This window comes from Anastrepha ludens, chromosome 5 (assembly GCF_028408465.1).
Source record: "Anastrepha ludens isolate Willacy chromosome 5, idAnaLude1.1, whole genome shotgun sequence".
NCBI classification, from domain to species: Eukaryota; Metazoa; Arthropoda; class Insecta; order Diptera; family Tephritidae; genus Anastrepha; species Anastrepha ludens.
The window spans coordinates 60,388,173-60,403,153 of NC_071501.1; the positions used below are offsets into that span (position 1 = coordinate 60,388,173).

General features: G+C 37.7%; 1 protein-coding gene across 1 annotated transcript in view; it reads right to left on the reverse strand.

Annotated features, from left to right (window-relative positions):
- The window catches only part of LOC128864234 (protein Wnt-4), a 59,846-nt gene that overhangs the window by 13,691 nt on the left and 31,174 nt on the right, over positions 1–14,981 (reverse strand). The window lies entirely within an intron of this gene.

Consider the following 14,981-nt stretch of genomic DNA (forward strand, 5'->3'; position numbering starts at 1 on the left):
TATCACGGCAGACGGCGGAGCAGATGAAGATGTCAACTGCAGATTAAACAAAGCAAGGGTGGCGTTCGGGCGAACGCATACAGCTTGGGTGAGTTTCCAAATCTCCAGACGCTGTAAACTGCGAATATTCAGCTCATGTGTGAAGTTAGTATTGTTGTACGGAATTCAAATATGGCTGGTCTCTAACACCATCACAAAGAGGCTTCATATGTCTCCGCATCATCTATAGAATATTCTAGCCGAACACCATAAGAAACGACTCGCTGTGGAGATTAACGAATGGCTGAAATTGGCGATGGATAGGTCACACGCTTAGAAAGCCGCCAGAGAGTATAACGGAAATGGCACTGGACTAGAACCCGCATGGAGCAGAGATCGCGGCCGGCCAAAGAACACTTGGAGAAGGTCGATGTTTCGCGAGCTAGCAGATGCCGACATCAACAGCCCAGAGAGCCGTGCAATGGAAGAGTCTTATCGAGGCCTTATGCTGCGGAAATAAATGTTAATGAGGATGGAAACACTATTTCGCCTCTTTTACATTTTTAAATAAACGATGTTTTGATTCGAATATTTTCGCTGCAACGAATTGAAAGCGGTTTTACAAAGTCGGCAGCCCTCGTTGACTAGGAGTAAAGAGTTCTTATGTACTCGTATAACTACATATGAACATACGCATAGTACTGCACATACGATAAACATTTCGGGTTCTTCGCAACGAATATTACCGCTATATTGAGTCAGTGAGTAGGTCAATATCGACACGTATGTATGTACATATGTACAAATTTATATATGTATGTATGTACGTACATATTTATCTACATATTTATATGCATACGAATACATTCGTAAAACGATAGTCTAATATAAGTTAAGATGTATTAGTGTGCCATGAGCGAAATAAGCGCATTTTCGTGCCCAACACCCACACTCAAAGCAAACAAAGGGCATTTGAGGCATTCAAGACTTAAGTCATCAACTCCGGTGCTTGAATTTAATTCTATCATTAAACTAAGGGATGATGGTTGCATTAACCTTCGCCCTTGCGAAATTCGCCGCCGCTTTTGTCGATTTGCCCTCCTTTATTATATAACAACATTTTACGAGGGCTCATAAAACTTTCGTTAGGGGATTTGACTGTTTAAACTTGATATTTTGGGGGATGCGTAGGGCTTTTAATGAAATACTTTATGGCATTTTTTATAATGAACTCATTGCTATATACCACATAAAATGCATTCAGCAGTATAAGAGCAGTGACTTTGAAAATGTTGGGAGGTGGATGGCAATAAACACGCGCCGACACTGTTTTCTGTTGCCCACCCATGCTGCTGATACGAGTACTCGCTTCGCTGGCATTGAGTCATGACAATCTCTTGCACAATTCTAAATGTTCGCTGCTGGAGGCTGCTGCTGCATTTTACAAAATGATGTTGCTGTACATTTCTTATTATTACATATATCCAATTAACTAATTCATAGGGTCCTAATATTTTGTTCGTAAAACAGTTTTTGTAATAGTATAAAAGAAGTGTGAGCAATAAAAAAAGATGTATGAGTTCATATACATATTTATAAACACATAAAAGGAGCATACTAAAACTAATAAAGGGATGATTTCGCAGTAAAAAAAATATTCAACTGAAACAATGAGTAGAGCAAATTGTAATTATTTTCGACAAATTTAAAGCGAGTTCTCCATTGATCCTTAAATGGTAACAGGATCATTTTGGATGCCAAACTTAAGGTAAAACAAAGTTGTGGAATGCTCTCAAATGATTTTAAGTATTGAACGATATTCTGTAATCGACCAAAGTGCTTTGTAGAAATTTATATATAAAAAAATGATCCGGACCGAAATTTATATAACCGCGTATACTTAAGAAAAATTTAATTTGGACTGGCTGTTAGTTACAATGAAACAAACACATACCTGAATACAAAATTTAGCTTTTACTATACATATCAGAAGCGGCCGCCCTAGCCGAATAGCTTGGTGCTTGACTACTATGCGAGAGTGCGTAGGACTATGATGAGTGACTGAGCGTGTGTGAAGCATTACAATGGCTCAGGCAATAATACTAGTATTACCCAAGGTATATTGAACAGAGCAATAGTAGCAGTAGAGCAAAAACAAAAAAAAGCAGGATCTATGTATTATGCAAAGTCAAAATCTATAAACAAAGACTGATCGTTTAAAGTAATTTAAAAAAAAAAGACAATTTAGAGACCAAGTAAATTGAAAAATATGGAATCAATTGCTCTACCTGCTCAATGTGGCTTGGTTACTACCACAGTTTTTCCAATTAAAAATAAATCTGATGTCCAATAAACAAAATTATAAACGAAGCTAGCCCTGAAAATCGTTAGCTACTACCTTATAAACCACTTCTCCTCCAATATTTCAAGATGTTTTGGTCAAATAAAAGAGCAATCAATTTGTAGGTAATATAATAATTTGGGCCAACATACGTCTCTCCGACTAGGTTTGCAGGAAGAGCAGCACAAGAGTATACTGAGGTTGCAGTTTTGAAATTAGCGCCGCTAATAAAAGTAAGTGCCATCTACTGTGCAATACGCTGACTTAATCTCGGTTTGCCCATGCAGAACCTACAGTGGTCACACAATTTATTCATACACCCTGCGTGGTACGTAAAAAACTTTAGCTTTGCGCAAAATATTTGCTGTGACAATATATTACTTTTGGGTCACTGTAAGAATGTTATAGTTAATACATTCCTAATGAATTGCTACAAACAAAATTCCCGTTATTTCAACTTACATTGAGGGATTCCAAGGAAAGCAGGCAAACGTAGCAAAATGCTGCAAGGCATTTATTCGTACACTTTCCGTTCATGATATTGTTGCAACAAAAGCAACAGTAAGAGTCGTTTGTTTTTTTACTAATATTGCTGGAAGTTTTTATCGCCGATTCAGTCTCAGTTGTGCGTAAAATTTCGATTGAAAGTGGCAAAATGTGACGAAGTGCGGATTTAGCATTAGAAATGCGTAAAATTGTTATTAAATTGTAATTGGAAAACAAGTCTCTGTGCGAAATCGACAAAAAAATGGCAAATCGCGTTCTGCGGCAGTAGTGTTATTGCTAATTACTTCAATACTGGTAAATTGGAAGCTAATCACCACCAAGCCGGAAGGCGAAAAATATTGACTTCACATGCGGGACGAAACATATGTAGTAGCATCAATCGCGCAAAATTCAAAAATAACCTCCACGATATTAAGCCGAAATATTCAAGAGTCTTTGCATAAAAAAGTTAGCCATGAACAGTCCGTAATTGTCTGTATAACGTTGGTTATCGTAGGGGGGCGTCCATAAATTACGTGAGGTGTTTTTTTCAATTTTCTGACCCTCCCTCCCCCCCTGGTGAGATGTCGTGAGATTTTATTCAACCCCCTCCCCCATACCCCAATCTCACGTGAGATTTTTCAAAATGTGGGTTTCTTATGTAAACGCGTTGGATTGTTATTGTAAAAAGAAAAAAAAATTGCTTCGTGCTTTTATTTACGACTAGTTAAGACTAGTAATCAATATTGCTGAGAGTTATAAGCGTAATAAAAATTTAACAATAGAAGACTTAAATCGTAACTACTGCGATTAAAAAAAGAATATCTACTCTAATTCAGTCCATGGAGAATCATGCGCGGTTTCAAGAGAGACTATTGGGACCAACATGTCCATATGATTTTCAGTAAAATCATGTGCTCCTTCAACTTCGTTCTAATCTAGCCACTCTAAGCCGTTGACGCTTGCGCACAGTAACTCATTAGCTCGTCTTGTGACAATCCGTGAGGGTCGCACTTTGCGGAACATACGCGCTTGCTTAGCTGGTGCAATGTGAGCTGCTCGCCTGTGCTCTGCAGCTCTTGTGATAGATGCGAAGTAAATACCGCATGTACTGCAGCATATTTTCTCTAAATCATCACGTATACTTGGGCAATAGAGATCAATAGGCGTGCTGATGAAGGCATTCAGCGGTTGAATCGGTACGCGTATTAGAAATGGAGCAAATGATTTTCCGTCATGTTCTTTAAAGTCCGGAATTGTCAAACGTCAACCTGAGTGATAGGGCGTTCGGCTCATAGTGGCGCGAAAACAACCGACGGGCTACACTGTACCGCAAATTCAGATTAAATTGAGCTATTTGGTATAAAACAAATATGGTGGTTTTTTTTTTTTTTTTTTTTATTGAAACGTTATAAATATTTAAATACATTTCATTCTATTACACCTAGTTCACAACTATCAAGTAATATTATTTGATTAAATTATTAAATTCAACAGTATTTACAGGAAATACGTATATAACTGGAAGACAGCTGACAGAAATTTACATATATTTGTCAGTCATCAAAATTTCTGGAACAAGATCATTTGGTTTTTTTCGTTTAAGCCTCCTGCACTGGTCATCTAAATTGGCAAGTCGCTGAGCCTCCGGGTTAGTATGTTTTTCGAGACTTTCGGAATGAGCTACAGCGTAATGTTTGACAACTTCTGATACTAATGACATCTTTAGGTCACGATGTAAATCAGTGTTCCTCACATACCATGGCGCGTTTACTGCGTTCTTTAAGAACTTGTTTTGAAATCGTTGTATTTTTTCGATATGAGTTTGTTTGGCACAGCCCCATAGCTGTATACCATAAGTCCACACAGGTTTAAATACTTGTTTATAAATTAATAGTTTATTTTGTATGGAGAGAGGAGACCTCCTTCCAGTAAGCCAGATTAATTTTTGCATTTTGAGGTTTAATTCTAAGTGTTTTATTTTAACGTGCTCTTTCCAGCATAGTTTGGCATCAAGCGTCATCCCTAAGTACTTCGCCGTATTGGAGTAAGGAATTTTCGTGCCAGAAATATATACAGGATTATATTGAATTTTTTTGTTTGTAAAATCCACATGAAGTGACTTGGCTTCATTAAGTTTTATACGCCACTTTGTAGTCCATTCGGTGATTTTGTTAATATCTTCCTGAAGTTTGCGAGAGGACTGTGTCTCATCATCTCCAATTGCTAAAATGCACGTATCGTCAGCAAAGGTAGCTATAGTGCTAGTCTCAGAGACCGGTAGGTCAGATGTGAAAAGCACGTAAAGTATAGGGCCAAGGATACTGCCTTGTGGAACCCCGGCTTTAATTCGCTTTAGGCTTGAATAAGAGCTATCGCACTTGATCCTGAAATATCTGTTACTTAGATATGAAGTAAATAGATCCGAAAACTCCTTTGGAAGCAAGATTTTAATTTTATGGAGTAGTCCGTCATGCCATACTTTGTCGAAGGCCTGAGCAACATCGAGAAATATGGAAGAGCACACTTTTTTCTTTTCAATTGCTTCTTCTATCACATTTGTGATCCTATGCACTTGTTCGATTGTTGAGTGCTTTGCTCGAAATCCGAACTGGTGCGTAGGAATAAGGCGTTTGTTTTCAATCAAAGGCTTTAACCGCTGCAGAATTATTTTTTCGAGTAGTTTGGACATTATAGGTAGCAAGGAGATTGGACGGTATGATGACACTTCGTGAGGACTTTTGAAGTATGAATGAAATTATTTTCCTTCGAACGAATTAGTGAATGATCTTAATCATACTACGATTACGCTTGAGATTAAATCTTAAGCATGTACAATTTTTTTGTTTCAATCAGAAAAAAAATTGCGTGATATTTGCCGAGACCCCCCCTCTCTCCAACGTAAGATTAGATGAGATTTGACTCGACCCCCTCCCCCCCTTAAACATCTCACGTAATTTATGGACGCCCCCTAGTAGAGTGGCACGCCGCAAGCCCTACATTTCAGATATTAAGAGAAAGAAGAGATTCGGGTTCGCCAAACGCTATAAAATTGAAGCAGATTCTTTTTAGGAAACCGTCATATTCAACGACAAGTCGAAATTTAATACTTTCAGATGAGATGACCCTCCAAAGGTTTGGCGAAAAGAAAATCCGGAATTGAATGAAAAAATCGTATTTCTATCGATAAGCATTGAAGAGGAAATGCAGTAGTTTGGGGGTGCATAGTTGCATCTGGAGTAGGAAAGATGGTTTTTATTGATTGTAAAATGGACGAACATCTATATTTAAACGTTTTGAAGAATAATTTGCATGATAGTACCGTTAAACTTGGACTGGATGCTAAAGGGTTCTTGTTTCAACAAGATAATGACCGAAAGCACTCATCTTATCTCGTGCAAGAATGGCTTATTTACCATTGTAAGCAGCTTCAAACTCCACCTCAATCACCGAATTTGAACCCAGTTGAGGATGTCTGAGAGCTCTTACAAATGAGAATCAGAAAACACAAAATAACGTCAAAAGCGTCATTAAAGACAGATTTAAGTCCTGAGAAAATTGCAGCTAATAAAACCAAGGTATTGGTAAAAAGTATGCAAAGACGTTTGGAAGCAGTTACTAAAGCTAAACGCGGCCCAACAAAGTACTAAATACTCTTTTTTTTCATTATTTTCCTAATAAAATATTCCTTATATGGCTATGTACGAATACAGGGTGAACGAAGTGTTTTCAACTTCACACTGCTTGTATCTGTAAAACAGCTCATGACATCAACGTCAAAATTGTTCTAATGACAGTTCAATATATTGTTTATAAGCCATCAAAAGCATTTCCGTCTTAGTTTTATTGAATTTTTTTTCTGTGATGGAATTCAAACGTAATAGTGTGATTGCCTTAAATCACAAGCAGCCATTGTTCGTGACCTCAGTTACCTCAAAGGGAATAAAATGTTTGTGTATCGCACTATAAAACGTTACAATGATACTGGTGGCATTGCAAAAAGCTATAGAGGTGGACCAAAAAAGACCGCAACAACGCCAGAAACGGTTCGGAAAGTGAAGGCTCGACTTGAACGAAGTCCACGTCGAAGTGGAAGAAAAATGGCCAAAGAACTGAAAATATCGCAAGACAGCATTCGACGCATATTGAAAAATGAGCTCAAGGTCAAGGCTTACAAGTTCCAAAACGCACACGATCTATCACCCCAGCAAAAAAAAGTTCGGTGCGAAAGAGCAAAGGAGTTGTTGCGCTTGCACAAACATTTCGGCCGTAGACCATGGACGTTCCAACACGACCCGGCACCTTTATGAGACGGGCTCGTGTGAACCAAGAATGGTTACAAAATCATGTTCCACACTTCATTTCGTCCACACAATGGCTTTCGAATTCGCCAGACGCAAATCCGATGAGCTAATCCATCTGGTCCATTTTGGAGAGCAAGGTGAGGACTAAAAAATATGACAGTATGGATGCGCTGAAAAAAGCGATTATACGAGAATGGGCCAAAATACCTCAAGATCGCATTCGTGCAGCATGCAACTCATTTTTTGACCATTTGAAGGCTATAGTCAAGGCAAAAGGAGGTCATATCGATATAAAGTGAATATATGTTAAAATTGCAATCATTTTTGAACAATTTTGTCTTTGACATCAATAAAAATTATTTCCACACAAAAAAGTTATGGTGTTTTGAATAGGTAACACTTCATATCGTTCACCCTGTACTATTTTTGCATGAAATTGTGCCTTATTTCGTTATTGCCTTAAGTTCTCTACTTCCAGAAATGAATTTGAAAGTTTTTGTTCATTAAATATTGAATCAATATGTTTTTTTTTACGAATATGTCCAAATTTGGTTTTTTTGTATCTATAAATCGTGCTAAGTATCAGGTACATCTGTTTATAAACTGTGAGTGTACGAATACATTGTGTGATCACTGTGTGTATATTACGATCATTTAAAAAGTAGTAAAAATCAATTTTGCCTCTTGCCCTCTAGCCATATTCCGATGCTGTGGTTCAAATTTTATTTGGAACCGATCCCGCGCACTTACGCCTGCAGACCTACCATACAATTGGAAGGAAGAAGACATGCATCAACTGCTACCCTCAATATTCAACAGAACGTTGGTTCGAATCTCGGTGAAAACACCAAAATTAATAAAAACATTTTTCTAATAGCGGTCGCCCCTCCGCAAGCAATGGCAAACCTCCGAGTGTATTTCTGACATGAAAAAGCTCCTCATAAAAATATCTGCCGTTCGGAGTCGGCTTGAAACTGTAGGTCTCTCCATTTGTGGAACAACATCAAGACGCACACCACAAACAGGAGGAGGAGCTCGGCCAAACACCTTAAAAGGGTGTACGCGCCAATTATATATATATATATAAACGGGAACAATAACATCGCGTTAATGGGCTCACTGCAGTTGAACTGGAAGTCGCGGAGCATCATTAAGCCTACACATTCAATCGGAATCATTTGCTTAAGAACGCAACAGTATCGAAATAGGTAAAGCCATATCAAATAACAGCGTATTAAAACGACTTTACAAGATAGCTATTGCGACGTGTAATGGCAGGATGTAAATATTCTCGAATCAGGAAGACAGAACCTCACGCTCTCGTGATGGGTATCCTACCTGAGGAGCGTTTGAATCCCTATATGCAACCCTTTACCTATAAGGGACTGGACTATTTTGGGCCTATTCCGGTTACGATCTTACCCCACCGTGCTCACGTCTTATAAATCGATTTCTGTATAATCGTCATGGTCTGAGGAACGTTTACGACCCGACAATGGTAAAATCTTCATTGAGATCAACGAAGAAGCCAAACGATTTTCTGAAGTTGTTAACATTGGGCGAGTACACAACGAATTGTCCCCAACGGAGTTGAATGGTCAATCCATCTGAAGGAGGAGTTTGGGAAAGAATGGTGCAGAATGTTAAAAGAGTTTTTCAATATTCATGACATGCCTGGAAAGTACCGAAATGAACCTTGCGCACTCATTCTTCTTCGTATTCCTTTTGATCTCTCTTTTACCTTTATACTTGTAAGAGCGCTGCATAAACGGTTATTTATTCTAGAACGTTCATTCAACGAAGAATGATTGCGAAACTGGTGTAAGGTTTCTCAATTAACAAATTACTATAATGTACAATATTGAAATCGTTTCAGAATAAACATTCATACACGGAAAAAAACATTCATATATTCGGAAATTCTTCTGTAAGAAAGTCGTTTACTCTTACCGTAAATCGTTTTTAAGGGGAAATGACTTCAAGATGCTATGGATGTTTGAAGGTAGTAACTTGCTAGTTTTATGTAAAAGCCCTTCATGCCAAACCTTGCCAAAAGCGTGGGCAACATCGAGAAAGATTACCAAACAAAACCGTTTTTGTTCAAACGGCTTTCTCACTTCATTGGTAAAGCTATTAACCTGTTCAATAGTTTGTTTCTCCAAAAATCCAAATCACTGTGTTGGTATTAGGTTATGATTATTAAGGGAAGACGGCTGCAGTAGCTGAATGGGTTGGTGAACCATTCGATAGTGTCCGGGTTCAAATGACGCTATGGGCACGAAAACGGCAGAATTGCATAAAATATTTACTCTAAAAGTGGTCGTCCCCCGGCAGACAACTATATTTGTTGAACAACATCAAGCCACACAAATTGGAGGAGGCGTTCGGTCAAACAACCAACAAAGGATGTAAGGAGAGGGGTTATTTAAATATCAGTACATTTTCAAAAAGTTTCGAAAGCAAGAACACTAAGCTGATGGGCATATATGATTACGTTGCATCTTTTCGTAATTTGGCTTTTATAACGATTTTCGACCATCATTCCATACTTTTCGAATATATCAAAATTTTAATATAGCATTGATTGTGATTTGTGATTAGAAAGTTAATTAGCAAAGTTGGGTAACTCAATTAGCAACTTTGAAGTAATGCCGTCATATCCAGGTGATATTTTTGGGTATTTTGGTTTGGTTTTGTGGTTTTAATTTCAGAGTTGTTTGATAAAGCGCAATGAACATATCTTCATAATATTTGTGTTAGTAAGAAGTGGGAGATTTGTTTAGCCTTTATTAAGTTGAAGACCCGTTTCGAAATGCTTAACGAATCAATTGATTTTTTCCTCTGGGCTTCAAGCCCAAATTCCATTATGTCATCATAGTGGCTTTTTAGCGTAAACTGGTGACTTTTTTACTCGCTTTTCATTGAGAATAGCTTTGAGAAGATAATTTCTTTACAAACTTATTCTTGTTGTTTGGTTTTCTTTCCGAGCTTCACAAAATAAAAACACTTTATGCAATGATATTTATTTATTACACCATATTTGAAGGTGATTGGCAAAGTGTGAGAAAAACCGTGAGAGATAAGCTATGTTAGTCGAATCTTCTCTTCTTCTTAATTGGCGCGATAACCGCTTACGCGATTTTGGCCGAGCTTAACAAAGTGTGCCAGTCGTTTCTTTCTCGTGCTAACCGGCGCCAGTTGAACACACCAAGTGAAGTCAAGTCCTTCCCCACCTGATCTTTCCAACGTAGAGGAGGCCTTCCTCTTCCTCTGCTACCACCAGTGGTAACGCCTCAAATACTTTCAGAGCCGGACTCGGGCCTTATGCTTTCATCCGACCATATTTTGCATAAAAGCTGATGCATGCACCTTAGCAGCTCCTCGCCGCCATGTTTGAATAGCTCAGCTGGCAGTCCGTCGGCACCCGCGGTTTTGTTGTTCTTTAGCCGCGTTATCGCTGATCTCGTCCTCGTCATAATCGGGTAGCGGAACGACAGTTCCGTCGTCGACGATTGTGATATAGGCATCTTCACATTATCTGTGACATGCGCAGCTGTCGCTACTTAACAGGTTCGAGAGGGGTTTCCTCCATAATTTAAGATTGCTCTGGATGTCAGTCACCAGTTCAGCGTCTTTGTTCTTACAGGTCAAGAAACCTTCTGTAAGCCGCCGAACTTTCTAGTAGAATTTGCGGGCGTTGTTCCTATTGGCCAGCATCTCAAGCTCCTGGCACTCACGCATTTCGGCCTCTGGCACGATTTATGTAGGGGCGGGGGGAGCGCTCTTAGAAGGAATCTTTGGTCGCATCGTACTTCTCTTCCGTCGGGGCGTGGGCGCAAATGAGCGAGACGTTAAAAAACGGGCTTTGATGCAGATTATTGCGAGACGCTCGCCCACCGGAGTGAATGACAGTACTTGGCGACGAATTCTCTCTGCCACAACAAATCCGACACCGAATTTGCGCTCCTTTACATGACAGCTGTAGTAGACGTCGCAAGGTCATTTATTTTTCTTGCCTTGACCCGTCAATCGCATTTCATCCTTTACTCTCACGAGGACATCAACCAGCCGGGCAGAGACACCTTCCCCATTAAGGGGCCGGACATTCCAGGTGCATGCCCTCAAATCGTATTCCTTATTTCGTTTGCATGGGTCGTCATCAGTATAGGAAGTTATCATCCGAGGGATTTTTAAGTGGCGGGTCCCAAACCCAGCGCACAACCAGCAATCCTGGGATGATTCGTCTTCTCACGTTAGCTCACTCCCGAACGGGTGTTCGGAAGCTACCCAGAGAATACGTGGGCTGATCCCGGACGTTGTGAGCTGCTTGAACCATATGCAGAAGGATCGTCCCTACCACTCCCAAGTGAGTGGCGATTAGTAACTTTCCCCACTTGCGTGGACTTCTACATATGGAACAATCCTCCGAATCAGTCGAATCGGCTAACATTAATCCATCCAGCTAGGTAAGTCTATCGATCTGCCATTCTCTCCGACATCCTCTTTTATTCAATGTCAAGAGACTCGACCTGCTCGTGATTTTTTCTTTTGTTTTTCTCTAACAGGTTTTCATTTCTTTATAATTACGTCAATGATTTTTATGCTGAATTATAAATTTGCATATAGTTAATGCTTCGAGAAACGCTAGGCTGACTGGTAATTGCGAATTGGCCTACACAACTTTGTTATGATCCATTGCAGAGGATATAAATACCTACTAAAATAAAATATAGGAAAAATTCTAACGAGATTCCGCGTGTATAAGTACATTTATTATGTGGCTGTGATAATCTCGCAGCATAAATATTTGGGAAACAAGAGATCACTTTCTGAATAGGAAGAAGTGTTCTGAAAATAAGATTTTATTTGACAAAGTCTCTATTTGTGGCTAGATACGATTTAAAACGTTTTAAACGTTAAAAAAAACTAATCATAAACTGACTTCAAAAGAAAAATTTTGTCTTTTATGGCTTTGGCCAGGGGTTACCACCCTGATAAAAGAAGAGGAAGAATCTCCCAGGGAACTGTAATTTAGCAATTAATCAGTTTTCAAGCACTCCACAGCATTTTTTAGCCCTTACAACCGAAAAAGCTTCAAATATTCCATGAGTTTATACAGGGTGGGCCATATAGCGTTTGCTTTTTGAACCCCCTATTTTTTTGAGAATGGTAACACAAATGACATGTCAAATGTGTTCATAATTTACTTAAAGGTTTGACATTTACGAAATGGGACGCTATACGCTTGAACAAAATTGGGAAATATTGAAAACCTATTTCCAAAGTGGTGAGTCTTCTTCTTCTTTTCCGATTTTTCCTACTGTGAAGCCAGTCGTGGCAGTCATTTGAACGATATTATTTTTCATTCATAAATGACAATCAATCTTCAAAATAAAAAAAAAAGTTTGAAAAAATATTGATTAGTTTTTTTTTATAGCCGATTCGAAAAGCAAATTTTACATGGCCCACCCTGTATTATTTATTAGTTATTAAATGAAATATCTAATTCGCTACTTATGCTACCTTCAATATTTTTCATTTAGAAAATTAAAATGTAATAGCTACCCACAAAGTACCAAAATTACAAAATTATGAAAATAACCGCATCTGTGCAAAAACTATCGCAACTTTATATAACGGTTCTTTTAAGTTCACAACGAAAGAGAGATGCCATTTATAAAAAAAAGCAAAATTTCAATAATAATGACCATGACCATTTTGAATGACCACATGTGTCACAGCTATGGTCAGAGAAATATCGCAACTACATATAGTGGCCTTTATACGAATTCTTATTTCTTAGAAGATTATCTGATACATATTTTTACATATTTTTACTATATACCAATGTTTAACTGGGCACTTCACTCTAATATCGGACAATAAATTAACTTTTTAAATGTTTCTTTTTGGCTGCTCACTTAAACAGAAAACCATATTTTGGTACCTTTACGAGAGACGTAAAATGGTATACAATGTCATCAAATGTATTAGTACAGACAAAAATATACTTGAAAGAAATAAAGTTCGGTATATCACTGCGCAAAATACTACAATTGAGCAGGAAAATGTAAGCGTGGCCATTTTAAATGCTCTTAAGCAGACTTCTATGGGCGTGTAAGCTGGAAAATCCCGTTACTGTCGAAAAAAATATTTGTTTTTTGTAAATGCCCATAGAAGCAAATGGAAAATCTGGAAAAGAATACTGTTTACGGATAAAACTAAAAGTAATACAATTGGCCCTGATGAGTAGGCTTTTGTTCATCGTAAAAAAAATCAAGACTTCAATCCCCAGTACACAACAAAGACAGTAAAGTTTGAGGATCATTTTCTTGGGATGAGGTTGGACCAATACTGAGAATAAATGACAATACCTATGAATAAGTTTGCTTATGTTGATATTCTCAAAAACGTGGTGGAGCCATATTCCTTCGAGTCCATGTCACTAAAAAATTGGTTTTCCAAAGAAAAAAATGCAAAATTGTGGAGCTCTATTTCTATTTGAAAAAATTTTTTTTGTTGCATCAGTAAAGGTGCGCTATTTTACTGTTCAGTTCGCGATTCATTCGATTATAGATATTGAATTATTATTTATTTTGTGTTTTTTTATAATACTGAAATAAAAGAATAGACTTATGCAAAAAAAACTAGTTTACTGGGTCATCCGGTAAAAATAATCCTCATTATTTATATACACATAAGTCTACATCGTTGGGCTTTTTATCATGAGCATAGAACACGTTTTCGCTACCTGATCTTTGGATCTCTTTCATTGTGTGTTAAAGTAAGAATTAGAAACAATTCTCTTATTTACTATTTTCTAAAATTAACCATGCCTCACAACATTCGTCTCCGGCACTAACTTTTTTCCACTTTGTTGACTACAGGTGCAGTTAATGCTTAGTTCATATTTGTTTTTTCCTGTTTATTACAGGGAATGTGTGTTGTGGCTCTTTGATCTTCACGATTTGTTGCATCAATTATACCAACAAAAACCCAAACAAAAGAAACTACACCACCTTTTCCCTTCAGTTGAGCTAAATGCATTTTACGATAGTTTACATTCACAAAAATACTTCCTAAAAATACTTCAATGCATAAAATTTACGTTTGTTTTGTATACATGTGGAAAAATCAGATTTGGTAAGAAGTGGGAAATATGCATGAATGTATTCTACATGTAGGTATATTGCAGTTGATATGCTACGCCAATACATATATACCCATATATGCATGCACAGAAGTTAAAAAAAATGTTTGTGCGAAGTTAGTTGTATATAGATATGTAGATCTTATACACCTTAGTACTTATACATACTATATACTGTAGTCATAATGAAGTTCTAATGAAAAATTCTTTTAATATTAATATATGTTATGTACATAAAACATACACAATTAGCGTGTTTTCTTGGATTATGTAGCACACTATTCTGATCAATTCTCATGGGAACGATCGGGATAACTTTTATGGATGTTTGCAGCACTGATATAAATTTCTGTTTTAATAGCAATAATAAATACATAGGTAAAGTGGACGTTTTCTTCACAACATTTCCTGCTTGGAAGATGACAGCATTGAAGATGAAACATGAATAGAAGGTGAAGGTGAAAGACCTGTAAGTAATATACATTTTCAAGAAAACAATATTTCAACTGAAAATTGTCGTAATATAAAGGCTGATCGATTTAGATGTATCGGATTTTAAATTGAAATAGAACAACGAAAATTAAAATTTATTGAAGAATATTTATTTTTTTTATGTAGATGTCCCTGCAGTTCCCTCCGCTCGGGGGGGATAGGCCCACGGTAGAGGAAGCTCCCGTGGAAATGACCGTGGAATCCGTCATTTCGGATGGGGGCAGTGCTG